This window comes from Neophocaena asiaeorientalis, unplaced genomic scaffold (genome assembly GCF_003031525.2).
Source record: "Neophocaena asiaeorientalis asiaeorientalis breed wild unplaced genomic scaffold, Neophocaena_asiaeorientalis_V1.1 scaffold312, whole genome shotgun sequence".
Taxonomy (NCBI): Eukaryota; Metazoa; Chordata; class Mammalia; order Artiodactyla; family Phocoenidae; genus Neophocaena; species Neophocaena asiaeorientalis.
Window position 1 is genome coordinate 383,520 of NW_020174707.1, and position 19,010 is coordinate 402,529.

Sequence of the window (19,010 nt, forward strand, 5' to 3'; positions counted from 1 at the left end):
AACAGCCCCTCGTTCCTCTCCTGGAGGTGCCAAGCAGGTGCGCCCACAGGCTAACGCTTCTGGCTCCTTGATGAGCATCGTGGACGGTCCCTGACTAGCTCCGCGGGAACCTGACTTCTGAGGCCCAGGAAGAAGGCTCTTCCTCAGAACCAGCCCCTCCCTGGGCCTCTACTTGCAGCTGCTTTCAGGTGGCCAGGGGAGCAACTTCTAGCTGTGAGGTCTCTCCAGGCAGTGCAGAGGGCCTGGAAAGTTCTCCTGCAGCCGCTCGTGGACTGCCCGTGACTGGCCCTCTGAGGCCCTCTGGGAGGAGAGGGGAGGGATGCTAAGAGCAGAGGCTTCGGGAAGTGTTCTACATGGCACCTCTCCAGTCCCCACTCCGTGGCTGCTGCTGTCTCTGTGGTTGCCCCTTAATTGGGGGCATGAGGCCTGGACTGGGAGGGACCGCACTTGTCATGCCTTGACCTGAAACTTTAGAAAATCGGATGATTCATGTATTGGGTTGGCCAAAAAGTTCGTTTGGGTTTTTCCACAAGATGTTCTGGGAAAACCTGAACGAACTTTTTGGCCAACCCAATATTAGTTTGCTCTGGCTGCTGTAACAAAGTAACCCACACTAGGGGGCTTAAACCACAGAAATGTACTGTCTCACAGTTCCAGAGGCGGGAAGTCTGAGATCAAGGTGTGGGCAGGCTTGGTTCCTTCTGAGGGAGGGATCTGTTCCAGGCCTCTCTCCTTGGCCTGTAGATGGCTGCCTTCTCCCTGTGTCTTCACATGGTCTTCCCGCTGTACCATCTATGTCCCAACTTCCTCATCTTCTAAGGGCAGTTGTATTGGATTTGGGCCCACCCTAAGGACCTCATTTTATCTTCATCACTTCTATAAAGACTCTGTCTCCAAATGTAGTCACTTTCTGATGTCCTGAGGGTTAGGGCTTCAACATATGAATTTGCAGAGGACACAATTCAGCCCATAACAACTCTGTAGCCTAGAAAGAAAAGTTACAATCGGCGATGGCCCTCAGCTGTGTTTCAGAGCAGCAGTCTAGGCACAGCACGCTGCTTGATGGACACCCCACACCATTCATCACCCCGCTTTGGCCTGTCACCTCTGCTGTTTGTCCACCTTCCCCACCTGGATCAGTGGAGGCCCAGACCTTGCAGGCAGACAGCCAAGGGGCTACTTGCAAAGCAGGATACTTGAGGGCATCAACTCCCTGCACTGCCACCCTGCCCACTGCACAGTGGGCCTGGTTCATGACGGAAGCCCTCTTGGCTGTCTAGAAAGATCAGATCAGTAGGGATAGCAAGAACCGGAAGGTGACTATCAGCCTGGAGCACCTCCCATGCATGGTCGGAGCAACAGACAGAAACTGGCACCAACTTGAGCTGGGATACTGGGTGCGTCACCGTAGTTCTCCACACCTAATTTTTTTAATCTATAAAATGAAGAAAAGGAAATCTGTCCATTTGTGATCTGAAACCCTACTGAGTGGGTCCAGCCTACAAGAGTCTGGCTGGCTTCATGAGGTCCAGCCATCCAGTGGGTCACCTGACGTGAGGGTGGTTCTTCTTCCACAGACCTCAGGGGAAAAGGCCAGACGTTCCGATGAAGCCAAGACAGTGACCCTCTGCTTGCCTCACCCGTTACAGGCATACACTCCCGAGTCTTGGGCATCCAGGGGCTCAAAGCAGTCGTGAGACCTCTGAGTCAGCCTTCCAGTGAGCAGAATGGAGGAGAAATATAATCGCTCCAAGAGCAGTCTTCTTGAACTTTCTTTTTTTTACTGCAACAGTAAGAAATTCTCATCACAACCCCTAACACACACACACACACACACACACACACACACACACACACCCCACAACCTGTACCTTCAAATTATGTCCAGAACCGACCACTTTTCCCCACCATCACCGCTTCCACTTTGGTCCAGGCCACCATCATCTGTCACCAGGTTTATCTGAGAAGCCTCCTAACTGGTTTCTCTGCTTCATCCTCCCCGCACTCCATCACCCGGTTCAGTCATTTCTCAACCCAGTAGTAAGAATGAGTCTATTAAAAGGTTAAGTCAGACTGTGTCACTCCCTGGCTCAAAACCCTCTCATGGCACAACTCAGAGGAAAGTCCAAGTCCTCCCAGGGACTGACCAGGTCCCTTGCCACCTCTGTCCTCGCCTCCTCTTCTTGCCCTCACTCCCCGTGCTCCAGCCATACTGACCTCCTCGTTCCTCACACATGCCAGGGCCTTCCTGATTCCTCTGCTGAGGACCCTTTTCTCCACTTTGTTGGTTGTTTCTGAAAAGGCTATGGTCGGTGGGAAGGGTCTCCAGCTGTCTTCTCAGGAGCCAAGGGGAGAGTTAAAGTCCCTTCAGTTCAGGATTCCCTGTGCCCACCTCTGCCCTGCCCACAGAATGCCAAAAAGGGCCAGTGCATGCTTCTTGCAACTTCATTAAAAATCATGCTGCTATGAGTTTATTTCTAGATGCTCCATTCGGTTTCGTTGATCTATGTGTCTATCCTTTGCCAATACCATACTGTCTTGATTATTATAGCTGTCAAGTGAGACTGAAAATGGAGAATTATCATACTTGACACCTTTATTCTTTTTCAAATTTGTTTTAGCTCCTCTAGTTCCTTTGTCTTTCTATATGAGTTTTAGAATCAGCTTGTTTGTATGTACAAAAATCCTGCTGGGGTTTTGACTGGTGTTGCATTAAATCTATAAATCGTTTCAGTGAGAATTGATGTATTTATTATGTTGAACTTTAACAATCCATAGGCATGGTCTATCATTCTGTTTCTCCAATTCTTTTAGGTTTCCTTTGCTTTCTTTTATCACTCCTTTGTATTTTTCAGCATACAGATCCTGTACCTATTTTGTTATATTTATGCCTAAAAAGTTCATTCTTTTGGAATGATTATAAATTATACTGCTTTTCAAAGTTTCGTTTACAATTTTACATTGCTAGTGCATAGAATTACAGTTTATTTTTCTATATTGACCTTATATCTGCACCCTTGCTATTATTTGTTCTAGGAGGTTTGGTTTTGTTTTGCAGATTCCTTGGGATTTTCTATGTAGGCAATCATGTTACCTGTAAATAGGGACAATTTTATTTCTTCCTTTCCAATACATAAACCTTTATTTCTTTTTCTTGCCTTATTGCACTGCTTAATCCACTGGTGTTGAATTGGAGGGGTAATTGTGGACATCCTTGCCTTGTTCCTGATCATAGGGAGAAAGCAATCCATCTTTCATCATTAAGTATGATGTTAACTGCAGGGTTTTTGCAGATGCCTCTTTATCAGGTTGAAGAAGAGCCCTTCTATTTCTTGTTTGCTGAGATTTTTTTAAAAATCATGAATAGATATTGAATTTTATCAAGTACTTTTTCTGCATCAATTGATAGGATCTTGTGCTTTTTCTTCTTTAGACTGTCAATATTGTGAATTACATTTATCCATTTTTTAACATTGAGCTTCTGAGCTAAATCCCACTTGGTTGTGCTATGGTTTTATATATTGATGGGTTCAATTTGCTAATATTTCATTGAGGATTTTTGTGTCTATGTTTATGAGAAATATTAGTGTGTAGTTTTCTACCCTCTTTGTTTTTGGTATCAGAGTAGTGTTGGCCACACAAAATGTGTTGGGAAGTGTTCCATGCTCTGCTATTCTCTGGAAGGTATTTTATAGAATTGATGTTATTTCTTCTTTAAATGTTTGGTAGAATTTACCATCTGATCCTAGAGATTTCTCTTTTGGAAGGTTTTTAATGACAGCTTTAATTTCTTAAATAGTTAATTGATCTATTTCATCTTGGGTGAGTTTTGCTAATTTGTGATTTGCAAGGAATTGTTTGGTCCATTTTATCTAAGTTATCAAATTCATATGCATAGAGCGGCCCATATTATTCCCTTGTTATCTTTTTAATATTTGCAGAGTCTGTAGTGATATTCCCTCTTTCTTCCCTGGGATTGGAAATTTGTGTTTTCTCTCTCTTTTTCTCTTTTTGTCAGTCCTGCTAGAGATTTATCAATTGTTTTGATCTTTTCAAAGAACTAGTTTTTGGTTTGATTGGTTTTATCTATTGCTTATTTGTTTTCCATTTTATTGCTTTCTACTCTTTATTATTTCCTTCCTTCTGCTTGATTTGGATTTAGATTGTTTTTCTTTTTCTAAGATGGAAGCTATTGGTTATTATTTGAGAACTCTCCTTTTCTAATGTAAGCATTTAAAGCTATAACTTTCCCTCTAAGCACTGCCATAGATATATCACACAAATTTCAATATGTTGCCTTTTTATTTTCATGCAGTTCGAAATATATTTAAATTTCCCCTGATATTTCCTTTTTGATCCAAAGATTATTTAGAAGTATGCTGTTAACTTTCCCAGTGTTTGATGCTTTTCCTATTACCTTTCTATTACTGAGGTTTAGTTTAATTCCATTATGGTATGAGAGCACACTTTGTATAATTTCAATTCTTTTAAATTTGTTAAGACTTGTAGCATACTGCCTATCTTGGTGAATGTTTCATGTTCACTTGAAAGAACTCTGTATTCTCCTGTTGTTGCATGGAATGTTCTATAAATGTTGGTTCGATCCAGTTGTTTGACATCATTGTTTAATCTATGTGCTTGCTGGTTTTCTGCCTACCAGTTCTATCTATTAAGTGTTGAAAAGTTTCTAACTATAATTGTGGAGTTGTCTGTTTCTCTTTTTAGTTTTGTCAGTTTTTGCTTCGTGTAGTAGAAACTCTTTTGTTAGGTGCATGCACATTTAGCACTGTTCTGTCTCCTTGGAGAATTGATCCTTTTATTGTTATGTAATGTCCCTCTTGATCTTCGGTAATTTTCTCTTCTCTGAAATCTCTTTTGTCTGATATTAATAGAGCCACTCCAGCTTTCTTTTGATTAGTGTTTGCATGGTACATCTTTTTTCTCCTTTAATTTTTACCCTACCTGTATCATTATATTTGAAATGAGTTTCTTGTAGACAGTGTATAGTTGGGTCATGTTCTTCTTTTATTTATCAATTCTGACCATCTTTCTTTTAATCAGTATTTTTAGACCATCTATATTAATGTAATTTTTGATATGTTTGATTAACTCTACCATTTTATTATTTGGTTCCTATTGGTTCCCTCTGGCTTTTGTTCTTCTGTTTGCCCTTTCTTGCCTAACTGGGGGTTATTTGAACATTTTCTAAGTAAAGCCTTTATTTTAGAAAACTTTTAGATTGACAGAAAAGTTGCAATGATAATACAGAGAGAGTTCTCATATCCCTCACCCAGTTTCCTCTAATGCCAACAGCTTACATTACTATGATGTTTGTCAAAATCAAGAAACCAAAAATTGGCACACCTTTATTAATTAAACTCCAGAATTTATTTAGATTTCACCAATTTTTCTACTCATCCTGTTTTTCTATTCTGAGAGTCAATCCAGAATACCACATTGCATCGAGTCATAGTGTTATTTGAACTTTTTGGTATTCAATTTTAATTTATCTATTGTGATTTTGACTGTATCTCATGTAGTTATTTTAGTGGTTGCTCTGGGTATTATAAAATATATACATAACTCTTCACCATCAATTTGGAATGAATGATTTGCCACTTTAATTGGGATGTACAAAATCTACCACTGTTTAAAATCTTTTACCTTCCCTCTTCTTGTGCTGTATCCATCTTGTATATTATATCAATGTGTATCAAAACCCCCAGAAGATAACGTTATAATTTTTGCTTTCAACGGTCAAACATATTTTAAATATCTCAAAATAGAAGAATAATCTATTGCATTTACTCAGTTGTTGACCATTTCTGTTGCTCTTCCTTTATTTCTGATATTCCAAGTTTTCTTCTGTTATCATTTCCTTTTGGTTTGAGAAACTTCCTCTAGCAGTTCTTTGAGAGCTCTGTGGTTACAAATTCCCTTAATTTTCTATCATCTGAGAATATCTTAATTCCACCTTCATTTATTTCTGAAGTATACTTTTGCTCAATTTAGAACTGTGTTCACAGGTTTTGTTGTTGTTTTTAGCACTTTAAAAATGTTGTGCCACTTCCTTTTGGCCTCCATCATTTGTGTGAGCTATCTGCAGTCATTCAAACTGTAAAATTGTTGTTTCCCTATAGGTAATGCTTTGTTTTTCTCAGGCAGCTTTCAAGAGTTTTTCATTTTTAGTTTTCACCAGTTTATGAGGTGTCTAGTCATGGATTTCTTTGGGTTGGTCCTATTTTGGATTCACTCAGCTTCTTGAATACATAGGTTTATGTCCTTTGCCAAACTTGGGAAGCTTTCAACCATTATTTCTTCAAATATTTTCTCAGTGTTGCACTCTTTCTCCTCTCCTCTGGGTCTCTGATGATGTAAATGCTAGACCACACAGCTCCCTGAGGCTCTATTCATTTTTTTCCAGTATTTTTTCTGTCTGTTTTTCAGATTGGATAGTTTCCATTGATCTCTCTTTACATTCACAGGCTCTTTTTGCCCAACCTCTGCTATAGTCTGTTCTAAGTACAGCAGCCAGAATGATCCATTTAAAGCTGAAGTTGGAGCAATTCCTTCCTCTGTTTGGAACCCTCCATCTCCCTCACAATGTCCTTACAGAGTCCAGGTTTTACAGTGGCCTACAGGGACCTACACAATCTGGCCCTTACTGCCTCCCTAGTTTCATCTCACAGTTCTAGCCTCCCTTGCTCATTTGATTCTGGCCACATTGGCCTCTTTGCTGTTCCTCTAATATTCCAGCATGCTTCTGCTTCCTAGCCTTTGCACTGGCTGGTCTTGTTCCCTAGGACAGTCTTTCCAGCTGCCCACAGGGCTGACTCCCTCACCTCTAAAAGTCTTTGCTTAACTGTCCTCTTTTCAATGAGATCTTTCATGACCACCCTCTCTGAAATTGCAGCCCCACTTTTGCCATTTTCTGCTTTATTTTTCTCCTACTATATTATCTAACATAATATATAATGTATTCATTAATCCTCTAGAATGTGAGCTCCATGAAGGCAGGGGTTTTTTTGGCCTGTTTCCTCCTGTACATTCATGGCCTGACCCATAGTAGATGTTTGGTAAATATACGTTGAAAGAATGAGTTAAAATATCCCCGGGGTCTGCTTCAACTGTAGCCCGTAGAAGACAGAAGCTTTAGCTTCTTATCGAGTGTTTTGAGTCTGGCCATTGAAAAGTTCCTGAGTATTTACAAGAGCAGATTGGATGTCATTGATGGTGTAGGATCTTCTAAAAGAAATCAATGGTTTAGACACCTGCTGTTACTGCATCCTCCTAGAACTGAGTACCAGAAATGCCAAGAGTGTGAGGTTCTGCACAGATTGACTCTTTGCAAGGTGTTGGAAACAGGTACCAAATTAGAAACTGAGAGCTTTGTACTTGGATTGATTCACAGGTTTCAGCTTTTCAACTTCCCAAGCACTGCTGCTGCTGCTAGTTTCTGAAATATCTCACGAAGCACCAGCACAGCGCTTGCGAGCGTGTGCACATGCTCACACAGGCACACACGTGCTGCCTTACCCCAGGTGCTGCTCTGACATAACCCATTCCCCATCCCAGCTGAAGTCTGGAGTGTTCAGATGACTGTTCAAAGGGGCTTCTGCCAGGACAGAATTTCCCAAGCTCCCCGGTTCCCGAGGGAATGAGGTGTGTCTGATGGTGTCCGCAGTTCCCTCCCACATCTGTCAGTACAGTAATATATGGCAGATAATAGGATTTCACTGCATTGTGGTGGTTTAAACAGGCATGACAAGATTGTGATTTCAAACCTGTATACGTTGTAGACACCTAAGCGATTGTGGCTTCTCCTCCATCTTACTGGCAGGCAAGGTGAAACAGCCTGGAGATTCTTTTTTTTTTTTTTTTGTAGGTTAGAGCTTTAGTTTTTTAACAAGTTTATTGAGATATAGTTTGCATGCTATACAATTTACCAATTTAAATTGTAAAATTCGACAGATTTTAGTATTTTCAGAGTTGTGCAGCTATCACCACAATCAATTTTAGAACACATCTTCATCCACAGAATGGATGTACCAATTAGCAGCCAGTTCCTATTTCTCCCCAACATCTCATTCCCAGCCCTAGGCAAACACTAATCTACCTTCTGTCTCTATAGGGTTACCTATTCTGGAGATTTCACATAAATGGAGAACCATGCAATATATGGTCTGTGACTTCTTTCACTGAGCCTGTTTCTAAAATTCATTACCATTATAGTATACACCAGTACATCATTCCTTTTTACTGTTAAATAATACTTCATTACATAGATATACCACATTTAGTTTTTCATTCATCAGTTGATGGACATTTGGATTTTTCCCACTCTTTGGCTATTACAAATAATGCTGCTTTGGACCCATCCACAAGTTTTTTGTTTCTTTTTTAACATCTTTATTGGAGTATAATTGCTTTACAATGGTGTGTTAGTTTCTGTTTTAACCTGGTGATTCTTAGGGTCTAGACCTGACCCTCAGCCCTTCCTCCCCTCCACAGTGGGAGATTGGCCTTGTACCCCGTTTTGGAACCTCTCCCTTTCTGCCATGGCCCTGCGTCTGCAGGAATCTAGTCTCCAAAGACTACCAAGTTCTGTGAAGGATATCATCGGCTGGGTTTGTCACGCAGAATGGTTACTTTAGGTGCTTTGTTTCTCGTGTGTCTATGTTAACATTGAGTTGCAGACACGCTTGTCAGTAGAACCTGAGGAAAACGAGAGCCCTTTTCCTGTAGTATACACCTACGCTCACAATTGCATGTATTGTTTTATGGATCCCAGAGACTCCAGAGAACACAGGTCAAGAATACCACGTCCACTGGGTCAGTGATTTATTTTTTAAATCAGCTTTACAGATGTATAATTAACATACAAAATGCACACATTTGAAGTGTACAGTTTGATGAGTTTTGACAAATGTGTGCACCTATGTGAGCACTACCCCACTAAGATAAAGGAAATTTCCATCTCCCTAGAAAATTCCCCGTGCCCCTCTCCAGTCAAAACATCCACCAGCGAAGGTAATCACTATTCTGACCTCCATCAACATAGATGTGTTTCGCCTGTTCTAGAACTTTATGTAAATGGAATCACACAGTTTGTGTTTTTATGTATCTGGCTCCTTTCACTTACCATGTTTTTGAGATTCATCCATGTTGTTGCATGGATCTATAGTTTGTTCCTTTTTATTGCTGAAAAATATAGATATACCACAAATAGTTTATCTGTTCACCAGTTGATGGGCATTTGGGTTATTTCCAGGTCTGGGGCATTGCAAATAAAGCTTCTCTGAGCATTCATGGACAAGTCTTTGGATGTATGATTTTTTTCCCCTTGGGTAAATACCCAGGAGTGGGAATGAAAGCGTATGTTTAAGTCTTTAGGAAACTGTTCAACTTTTGCAAATTTTCCGAAGTTTTTTTAAAAACCATTTTACATTCCCATTAGCATTGTAGAAGAGTTCCAGTTGCTTTTTGCACGTCAAAAGATTTCAAGGAAAAGGTAAACATTAGCTCTCAGGGCTGACTGTAGTGGTGGAAATTCAGGTTTCAGTGGTGGAAGGGAGCATTTAGAGTTTAGGGAGTTTATCAGAACCCCACAAATCACACCAGTTGCTGTCCCTGATTCCTCCAGGAATGAACTTCCTGATACATATGTGCACAACAGGAAAGGAGCCAAGGAAAGGAAGTGGTCGTATGGAGACTGAGTAGGGCAGGGCAAGGTGGAAAGAGCACGGGACTTATAACAAAAAAACCTAAGTTCAAGTCCCAGTTCTGCCATGGACCGGCTAGTGATTTGACCCTTGCCCTGTGTCTCAGTGTTCCCATCTGTGGAATAGGGATCACAAGGCCCACGCTGCCTGATTCACAGGATGACAGGGAGGTCTAAGCCTGACAGAGGGGCCACATGTGCAGAAGCTTTACCAAGGGCAGGATTCTGATGGCATTGATGGCGCCCGTACAACTGCTCAGACTCTCAGAATTCTAGAGCTTTGGGGTTCAGGCAGAGAGGCGGAGTGAAGCTGCAGATGGCATCACTTCCTGGGCAGGAGCAAACTCTTATATAGAAGAGCATCCTGCCCTGCTCCCAACCTAAAGTCTTGGACGGGGTGTGAGCAGGTTGCAGGGCTGGGCCTGGGGCTGCCAAGCAAGCCAAGAGACCCAGACTCAAAGTCTGCTGAATCCCCCACCCCCTTGCTTAACATCTCGAGCCTCAGGCCCCTGTATGCAGAATGGGGTAGTGATATCCCGAAGGTTGAAGGATTAAATGAGTCAAAGAGGGAATTCCCTGGTGGTCCAGTGGTTAGGACTCTGCACTTCCACTGCAGGGGGCACGGGTTCAATCCCTGGTCCGGGAACTAACATCCCGCATGCTTCACAGCATGGCCAAAATAAATACATGAGTCAAAGAATGTGGATGAAGTACCAGGCCCAGGGTTGAGCAGAGAAGAGCTTCCCACACATTAGTGGCCACTGGATAAGAAGGTAGAAACTACCTTCACAGCGCACTAGCCACATGTCCTTGACAGGCTGGAGGTTACTTCTCCTCCTACCTCAGGTGTGAGCCCTGGGAGACACACTCTGAAATGGAGATGGAGATGTGAGTGCAAAGAGGTTCATTGAGGAGGGCCCTTGGGATACACAGCAATGGAGGCGGGGCGGGGTAAAAGAGGCAGGACTGGGCTAAGGGAGGGGTTGAGCTGCAATGCAGTCGCAAAGGAGACCTCGGTGGACCCCCAGGGAGCAGAGGATCTGGGGTGGCTCTGTGGAGTTGGTCTGAGGAATTGAGGCAAGATGGCGGGCCTTTATACCCCTGCGTGAGCCTGTCATTGAATATGGGTCGCCCCCAGGAAGGGGGTATGACCTTAATGACAGTTTCTAGAGGGGCATTAAGTGTTGTACACCTTAAATACATACAGTCTTCATTTAAAATTTTTTATATGTGAACTGTCTGCTGTCCATACTCCCAGCAGCTGGGGGAATGACTGCCTCAGTCATGAAGGGCCGTCTGGACAGCACACCACAACATACCTTGCCCCACCTCAGTTTCCTCATCTGTAAAATGGGGATACTAATAGTGTCTACCTCACTGGATTAAAATGAGGGTAAAAAGAGTTAATAGATACAAAGTTGTTTAAACAGTGGCTGGTGCATATTATTCCTGGTACTAGCATTTTAGAAAACTTTCAATAAATCCTTCTTTATCAGATGAATAGATAGATGAAGGAGCTCTCTCAACCCTGTCCAGAATAAAAGACAAATGTCATGTTTGCCCATTTGGGAAATAAACTCACTAGCCAGGTGACAAAGCATTTGGCTGGAAAGCAGAGGGTTCAATATATTGGAAACCTTGGGACTCATGCTTAGAGGAAATTGAAATCTCCCTTTCCAAACCTTAGCTGCACTTGAGGGTCCGGCATTCCCCGCGTAGGCATTGCCAAAGTCCTTTATACTCAGTGTGCCGAGCTGCAGTATGGGGATCTGACAGCTGAAGACAGCTCGGCAGGGTGCAGGAAGGCAGACATTTAATGTGCTTTGACAATACAAAGGGTTATATAAACGACCCAGTTTCTATAATTTTGCTGTAACTGTCATGGGAATTGCTATAGACAGATACGGAGAAGGCCCTGTTTATGCACTTAAACTTTAAAAGGTTTAACCACTAAACACACAGTCTTCTCTTCCCTTTCTCTTCTCCCAGTCCTGCATTTAAATTGTTATCAGAGCTGGGGTGTGGGGAGAGGGGACAGCAGCTGGAATAATGGGTTGCCTTTATCTGCCCCCTTCCCGGACCAGAGCCCCACTGGCCAGCCTCCTCGGGGAGATTGCCTTACCTGCTCCCCGCGACAAGATGCAGAGACGGGGGAGGGATGGCAGGAAGTGAAATGTGCCCGCTCTGAGCTCACGGCTTTTGCCCAATTTAAATCTGGTTCCCGTCCCAGTGTTCAAAGCACGTCGCTGTTTGATTCTTGCCATCTCATCTTAGAAGACTTTTCCCAAGGTGGAGGTGGGGAGAGTTCTGAAACCAGAGAGGCAGGAGGTGGAGGGTTTATACAGGCAGATACCACAGGCTTCCAAGCTAAGTGCCTTAGCGGGGAAAGCTCCTGGCTGCGGCTGACATTTCTCAGACAGGAGATCAATAAGTGGGCAGAGCTTGAAAAGCAAATCATGCTTCCACCTGCCCTGGGGAACCCTCAGCAACTGTCATGGCAGAGGAAGCATCCCAGAGGAGGCCAGAAAAGACAGGGGGGGACTCAGATAGCCTTGATAAAGCCGAGACGGGGGCCAGGGAAATCGGGACTGCCCACGGAGATGAAAGGGGCAAATGCCGGGATTCCCACCACCCCTGCCCTTCCTTCACAGCTCTTGCTGAGTGTGTTAAGAGCCCTGACTTCTGCCTCCCAGGTAAAACCAGGCACTTGGAGATGAGTTTGCAGCTGATGTGCCTTTTCCGGCCCCAGTGAGCCTGGCGCAAGCATGGAAAGCTGCCCCAGCTGGGAGACCCTGTCTCTGTGGACGAGTCCCTCCAAATTCCCTGCCCTACTAGCACCCAGGAAGATTTCTCCATGCTCCACTCAGATCTGCAAAGGAATTTTCTATAGCAGACTGGAGCCTTCTCATGAGCCCAACGTGCCTTTGCACGTGCGTGTGTGTCCATGGGAGGGCACACGCACACACATGGAAGTGGGCCACAGAACTGGAAGTCAGTATTAAACTTGGCTCTGACCTGGTAAGCCTGTTTTACTCCAGTCAGTTAAACAGTCTCTTTTGGAAATCCAGACTCCTTTGCTTGAAATAGTTACTCTTTCCATTTTGTTCTCCCCCTCTTGATCCTCTCCAAGATCACACCTGGGTATGGGGAGGGAGTATGTCACATCCTTACGGTTAGGGGGGGTCAGGATCCATTCGGCGCCACTGTTCCACTCTCTGGGTCCTTCATGCCGCCACAGCAATAGATGTTCACAGTGCCAGCAACTGCTGAAGTCAGTGGTTAGTGATCTTGCGGTATCCTCTCCCAGGGCCTTGTGGCCCTCCCTGGTGGCTAGGGTCCTCCTCAGCCCTGGCTGCTATTGAAGACCCCGTGAGGCATGGCCATGATCTTATTTAATCTCCCTCTCAGGTAGCCCAACCAATTCCCTTGACTCTAGGATCTCTTTCAGTCCATGGTGGTGACCCCTCTGGTGAGCTCTTCAGCTAGCACCTTGCCAACATCTGTGTTCTCCTAGGGGGCTTGTAGGCATGTGTGGGATCTCTCGCATGCCAAGTATTTCCCAGGATATCTCAGGGATGCTAACTGGGGCTTGCTGTCTGCCTAACCACTCCCTGCCCTAGGTGATTGCAGGTGTACCGTGCTGGGTGGGCTCCTCCTGGAGTCCCAGGCAGAGTGGATGACTGCACTTCTGCTCTTGGCTTTCACTTTCACTCCCATCAGACAACTCTCTGCTCTGAAACTTTGGTACAGAGAGGGCCCGAAGGAGCAGACTTTTCCGGTCTGGTTAGGACTCCTCCACTCATGTCACATTTTTGTCTTCATGACCCAAGCTTCTGCATGGTGTAGCTTTAATGGTGAAAGGTGGGCAGAGAAAGAAATGGCTTCTTTCTTAGCCTGGGTTCTCTTGAAAGGAGAGCATGACACAAGGTCCTGGGTGAAGGTAGTTTATTTAAGAGGTGATCCCAGCAATTAAGAGTGAAGAAAAGGAGAGAGTGATTTAGGGAGGAAAGAAACACGAATATAACAGAGGGCAACAGGGGCTGATTTCACAAGAAGTGTAGGGAATGCCTTGCAGAATTATCCACTGGAAGGACAGAAGGCTGAGGCATTTAGCCACTAGCTGCCATCTGACCCTGGCTGAGGATTGCCGCTGGGGGTGCTAACTCCATCCAACTTCTGAACTGCGCGCACACACACACACACACACACACACACACACACACAGAGAGAGAGAGAGAGAGAGAGAGAGAGAGAGCGCAGGCAAACTCCCATATGGGTGGAGAAGGCCCGGGGGCAGAAAGAAGATGAACACTCTCGGCTTGAGATGAGTGTACCCACTGCAGACGCGGCTGAAATGACACGTGGGCCAAGGCGATGATGAGGGTCACCAGATATGTCTGATACACTTCCTCAAAGGGAATTTAAATGAGGAGGAATTTTTTAGAACATATTACTGATTACAGTAGCCTTAAAGAACTTCTGGTCTAATCTCCTTGTTTTAAAGGGGGGAAAACCAAGGCCCTAAGAAGTCGCGATGTACCCAAGGTCAAAATAGTTGAATGCTGAGCCATAAGTAGAACTTGGATGCCAGAGACCCATGTAGAGCTCTTTCTGGTGTATCACACTGATCCATTCAACAACAATTATACATTTATTCACTGCATATGGTTTTCAGAGCATTACAAAGTATAAGACAGAATTCCTGCTTTCAAGGAATTTGCAACCTAGATGATGAGAGAAGTTTGGTCTTTGGTCATCATGTGTACTTGTTAGGAAGGAGACTGGCTTATGTACCCTATTCAATCAGACGGTGCTCCAGAAACATAAGGAAGAGACAAAAGGGGCCCAGAAAATACAGAGTAACCGTGGTAAATATGCATTCAGAAAACTTTGAGTATTAATCTGAGCTCAGGTGTAGAACTTCAAGAAAGCGGCGCCATGATGCCTGCCTTTGGGCATTGATGCCTTTGTGAAATCCTCTCCCCGTCAAGGGTGGGCTGGACCCAGTGACTCACTTCTAACAGATAGAATATGGCAGAAGCGCTGGGATGTCACTTCCAAGATTAAGCTGTGAAAAGACTGGCTCCTGTTCTGGGTCCTTTCCCTCACTCTCTCTTGCGTTTCTTGCTCTAGGAGTAGCCAGCCACCACGTCCTAAGGCAACCCTGCAAAGAGGCCCACGTGCGTGAGCCGGAGGCATATCTTCTGAGGCCTGCCAGCAGCCAGGCCAGTGGGCTTGGGAGCAGGTCCTCCACCAGTCGAGCCTTGAGATGGGACTGGAACCCTAGCAATACTTTGATTGCAGCCTTGTGAGGGACGCTGAGCCAGAGGACCCGGCTAAGCCACATGCAGATTCCTGACCGTCAGAGACTGTGAGTTAATTGGGTTTTTTTTTCCTGTCTCTGTTTAGCTGCTTTTTTTTGGAGTAATTTGTTGCACAGCAATAGATAACTAATACAGAAGGCATTGCTTTAGAAGCTGGCAGTGAAAGCATGAGTAGTATATGGACTTGGGAGCAAGTGACAGAAATCTATTCAAACTGTCTTAAGCAAAAAGGAGCACGTATTGGAAGGGTTTGTGGTTCTCTCCCAGAACTCGAGGGCAGGGAGAGCAGCAGGACCCATAAGGAATGGAACCAGGGCTTAAAATCTACTGGGAAACAGGTGAGTGAGCCATTTTCCCCTGGCCCTCTCTATGAGGCCCTTAAATCCTTGGGTCCCAGCAACTGGCATTTTCTATTTCTTCTTGTACATGGGAAAAATCGGACCTACCTTGAGGCCCTGACACGTTCTCTCCATTCAGGCACGACAGATACTTACTTAAATTCCCAGTTCCTGGAAGAGACTTATCAAATAGTACAACTCAGATCAGCCATCCATTTTTGGTCCCCACCAATGGAGGCTAGCAGATGGGGTTATGGGGCTGGCTGCCCACACAGAAGGGACCTTCGAGAAGAAGGTATGGGAGATGCAGGCAAAGTAGGCAACCAATTAGTTGAACTGCCCTCAAGAAGCTTGCAATGGATTTTGAGCGAGTCTGGTAAGAGAACCGTATTCCAGGGTCCACTTGGCTGGCTTCTCAGGAGCCAGCACTCTTCCCTGGGCTTTAGTTTCCTCATCTGTAAGATGAGCAAGTTGACCCCAGATGATCTCTAATGGCCCTGCCAGCTTTGAAGTTCTGTGTCTCTAAGAGAAAGAGAAAGCAGAGGTGGCATCTCCAGACACACTCATGGAATTGTGGTGCCTGGCATCGTACGACCACATGGCCTAGGTCTCTGGCATGCGGGGAAGGTGCTCAGCACAGGGAAAGGGCGAGTGAGGACAACACAGAGATCGGCCTTAAGAACAATCAAACCACAAAACAAAGCTTTTGTAACAAAAGTTGTGTTTGGGGCAAAGACACAGATACACAGAGGTTTATAAGCAGCTCAGTGGCCTTGCGCCTTATGTAGTCAAAAGCTACCTGGACAATTGACGAAGCAGAACATTTTAAAAATAGAAAGCCAATTTTACCCCCAAGCCTGTGCTGTCTTCCTGCAGAAGGTTCTTGGGATGACCAGAGTGGCTTTTCAAATCATGGGCTGGGGCGCACCCACAGGCAGTGTTGGTCTCGTGCACCCACCCTCCCACTTTTCCATCCTGCACACACGCACGCACGCGTGCACGCACGCACGCGCGTGTTCTCCCGAGTCTTGGTCTCAATCATTCCTCGCCATGCTTTCTCCCAGCCACTCAGAGCTCAGTGTGCTACTGACATCAGCGCATCTGGAGAGCAGCCCCCATCAGCCGGCTCCCTGCCTTGCGTCATTTGCATGTCACTGCCTCATTCCAGCATTGGTGGAGATTTGGGGTTTTTTTTTCATTATTCTCGGTGTAGAAACACCCTCCTACCCTTCACATTGCCATTAGCTGGAAGGAGAAATGGGTGGAAAGAATTACCTCTGTGTGGGTCAAGCCTCAAACAGAAGCTGTGACTCAGGTCTGGAATCTGATAAGGAGGTGCCTTTCTAGGAAACGGGACTTGTGCAAGGAATACCAATTTGATGTGGCAGACGCATTTTTCCTTTCCTGTTTCCCCCCTTTTCACAAAGCAAAGCACAGGATATGCTAAGGGGCTGAGAACCCAGCCCCTCTGTGAGGGCGGGGAAGCCGCCTCCCTCACCAGTGAAGATGGGTTAGTTAATGCCTGTTAAATACTTTAAAATGAAATATCTCCTGTACCCAAATACTCAGTCTGATCATAGCCCTAGGTCTGATGTCATGGGCAGGGAAATGTAGTTCTAGGCAGACATGTGGGAAAAGGGAAAGGCATTAGGGCCTTGCCCAATGGTGAGTGATGGGAAGGGAGGGGCAGAGAGAGAGAAAGAGACACAGGGGCAAGACTCAGAGAAGAGGGGGGCAGAGCGTGGGGTGGAGAGGAGAGGGAGGGGGGGCGGTTAGGGAGAATTCCAATTATTAGCAGGATCAGAGAGTTGTAGCTTTCCCTTATATTTCTGTGGAACCTGCTGAAAACAAACGCAGTCTTGGAAAAGATAAGGTTTACCCTTAAAAAGAAAAGCTGCTTTTCTAAGTTAAGGTGTCAGGGCTTGTTTTAGTTGGCTTTTCTTTATCTGTTTACTTATTTGGTTAGTAAGTTGCTTGGTTGGCTGCATTTTGTCGTTTCAGTTTAGCATCCGACAAAATAGGACGCGTTTGAATTTTGCCAAGGTGGTTCTTTCTTTTGGCCTGAAATGCGGCCTGATTACCCGCCCCAGCTGTGGGAAGACACAGGCCTTCCCTCATGTTAATGGCAGGTCCAGTGTGCCTGGACACCCCTGGACTCTGTGCCTGTCTTTGTTCCTCTTGGAAAGACGTGTGCTTGGCTGTCACTCCAGCTGCCCTCTGGTTGCGGGCAGCTGAGGTTTGCTCTTCCCCGTTGGTGATGCTGAGCCTGCTAAGTTGGATTCCCTTCCTGATCTGTAGGGGAGAGGACACAAGGCAGCTCGGGGATAGCAAAGATAACGAGCAATGACAAGAGAGGGCTCCTGTCAGGGGAAACCTGACAAAGAGAAGGTGTGAGTGCTGCTGAGTCTGTGAGCTATCCACCCTGGAGGCTGTCAAGGCTGAGGCCGGAAGATGCTCACCCAGAAGGAGTAGCACGATCATTTATTTATTCATTCATTCATTTGTTCATCCTTTTCTCTTTCTTTCCCTTCCTTCCTTCCTTCCTTCCTTTCTTTCTTTCTCATTTCTTCTCTCTTCATTCATTCATTCTCCATTCTTTTATATGTTCGTCCATTCACTCTGCATTCTTCAACTATAATAGCTATTCATTCTGCATTTTTTATATATCTGTTCTTTCAACAAACATGTATTGAGTACCTTCTGTGTACCAGGTACTATTCTAGGTTCTGGACTTACATTGATCTGAAACTAACACAATATTGTAAATCAACTATACATCAATTTTTTTAAAAAGATTTAAAAAAGATAAATAAGACAAAGATGCTCACTTAAAGGAATCAAACACATGCCCAAATAACCATAATATGGATGAAGCATAATACTTGTCCTAATAGAGGTACCAGTGAAGTTCTCTGGGAGCTCAGACAAGAAGGGCTGCATCAAGCTGGAGGGAGCTCAGAGACTTCGTAGAGGGGGCGGCATCTGCGTTGAGCCTGGAGAGATGGAAGGAATTTTCCCACACGGCCACAGGGGATTGGCAAGAATACAACTGGCAGCAGTTCAAGGAAGGCCGTGGAGGCAAGATGTTGGATAAATGCCAGGAAGGGCAGGCCACTCAGGCTGACGGGAGAACAGGGCAGAGCAAGCAGGACCAGGAGATGGGCCAGAAGGCTGGGGGCTCCAGAGGCTGCACCACTGTCGTCTCCCACATGGCCCACCACATGGACATGGGAAAGCAGAAGTGTCTCCAAAGGCCACAGTTAACACCTGGTCACTCGAGAGAAGCAGGACGAAAAGGCTGCGTGCATGGGGCGCAGGTCTCCTAGACTCTTTTCCCATCAGCCATTCAGCCTAGATGAGTTTGTCACATTTGCTAATTTTTTTTTCTTTTTTTTTTTTGGTGGTACGCGGGCCTCTCACTGTTGTGGCCTCTCCCGTTGCGGAGCACAGGCTCCGGACGCACAGGCTCAGCGGCCATGGCTCACGGGCCCAGCCGCTCCGCGGCACGCGGGATCCTCCCGGACCGGGGCACGAACCCGTGTCCCCTGCATCGGCAGGCGGACTCTCAACCACTGCGCCACCAGGGAAGCCCACATTTGCTAATTTCTATCAAAGAATCGTGTATCC

The 19,010-nt window shown here is 45.2% G+C and overlaps 1 long non-coding RNA gene across 1 annotated transcript in view; it reads left to right on the plus strand.

Moving 5' to 3' along the window:
- The window catches only part of LOC112409636 (uncharacterized), a 217,657-nt gene that overhangs the window by 48,304 nt on the left and 150,343 nt on the right, over positions 1-19,010 (plus strand). The window contains exon 4 of the long non-coding RNA XR_003005188.1: positions 14,855-15,092. This is a non-coding gene — a long non-coding RNA (uncharacterized LOC112409636). The remainder of the gene's footprint in view (positions 1-14,854; positions 15,093-19,010) is intronic.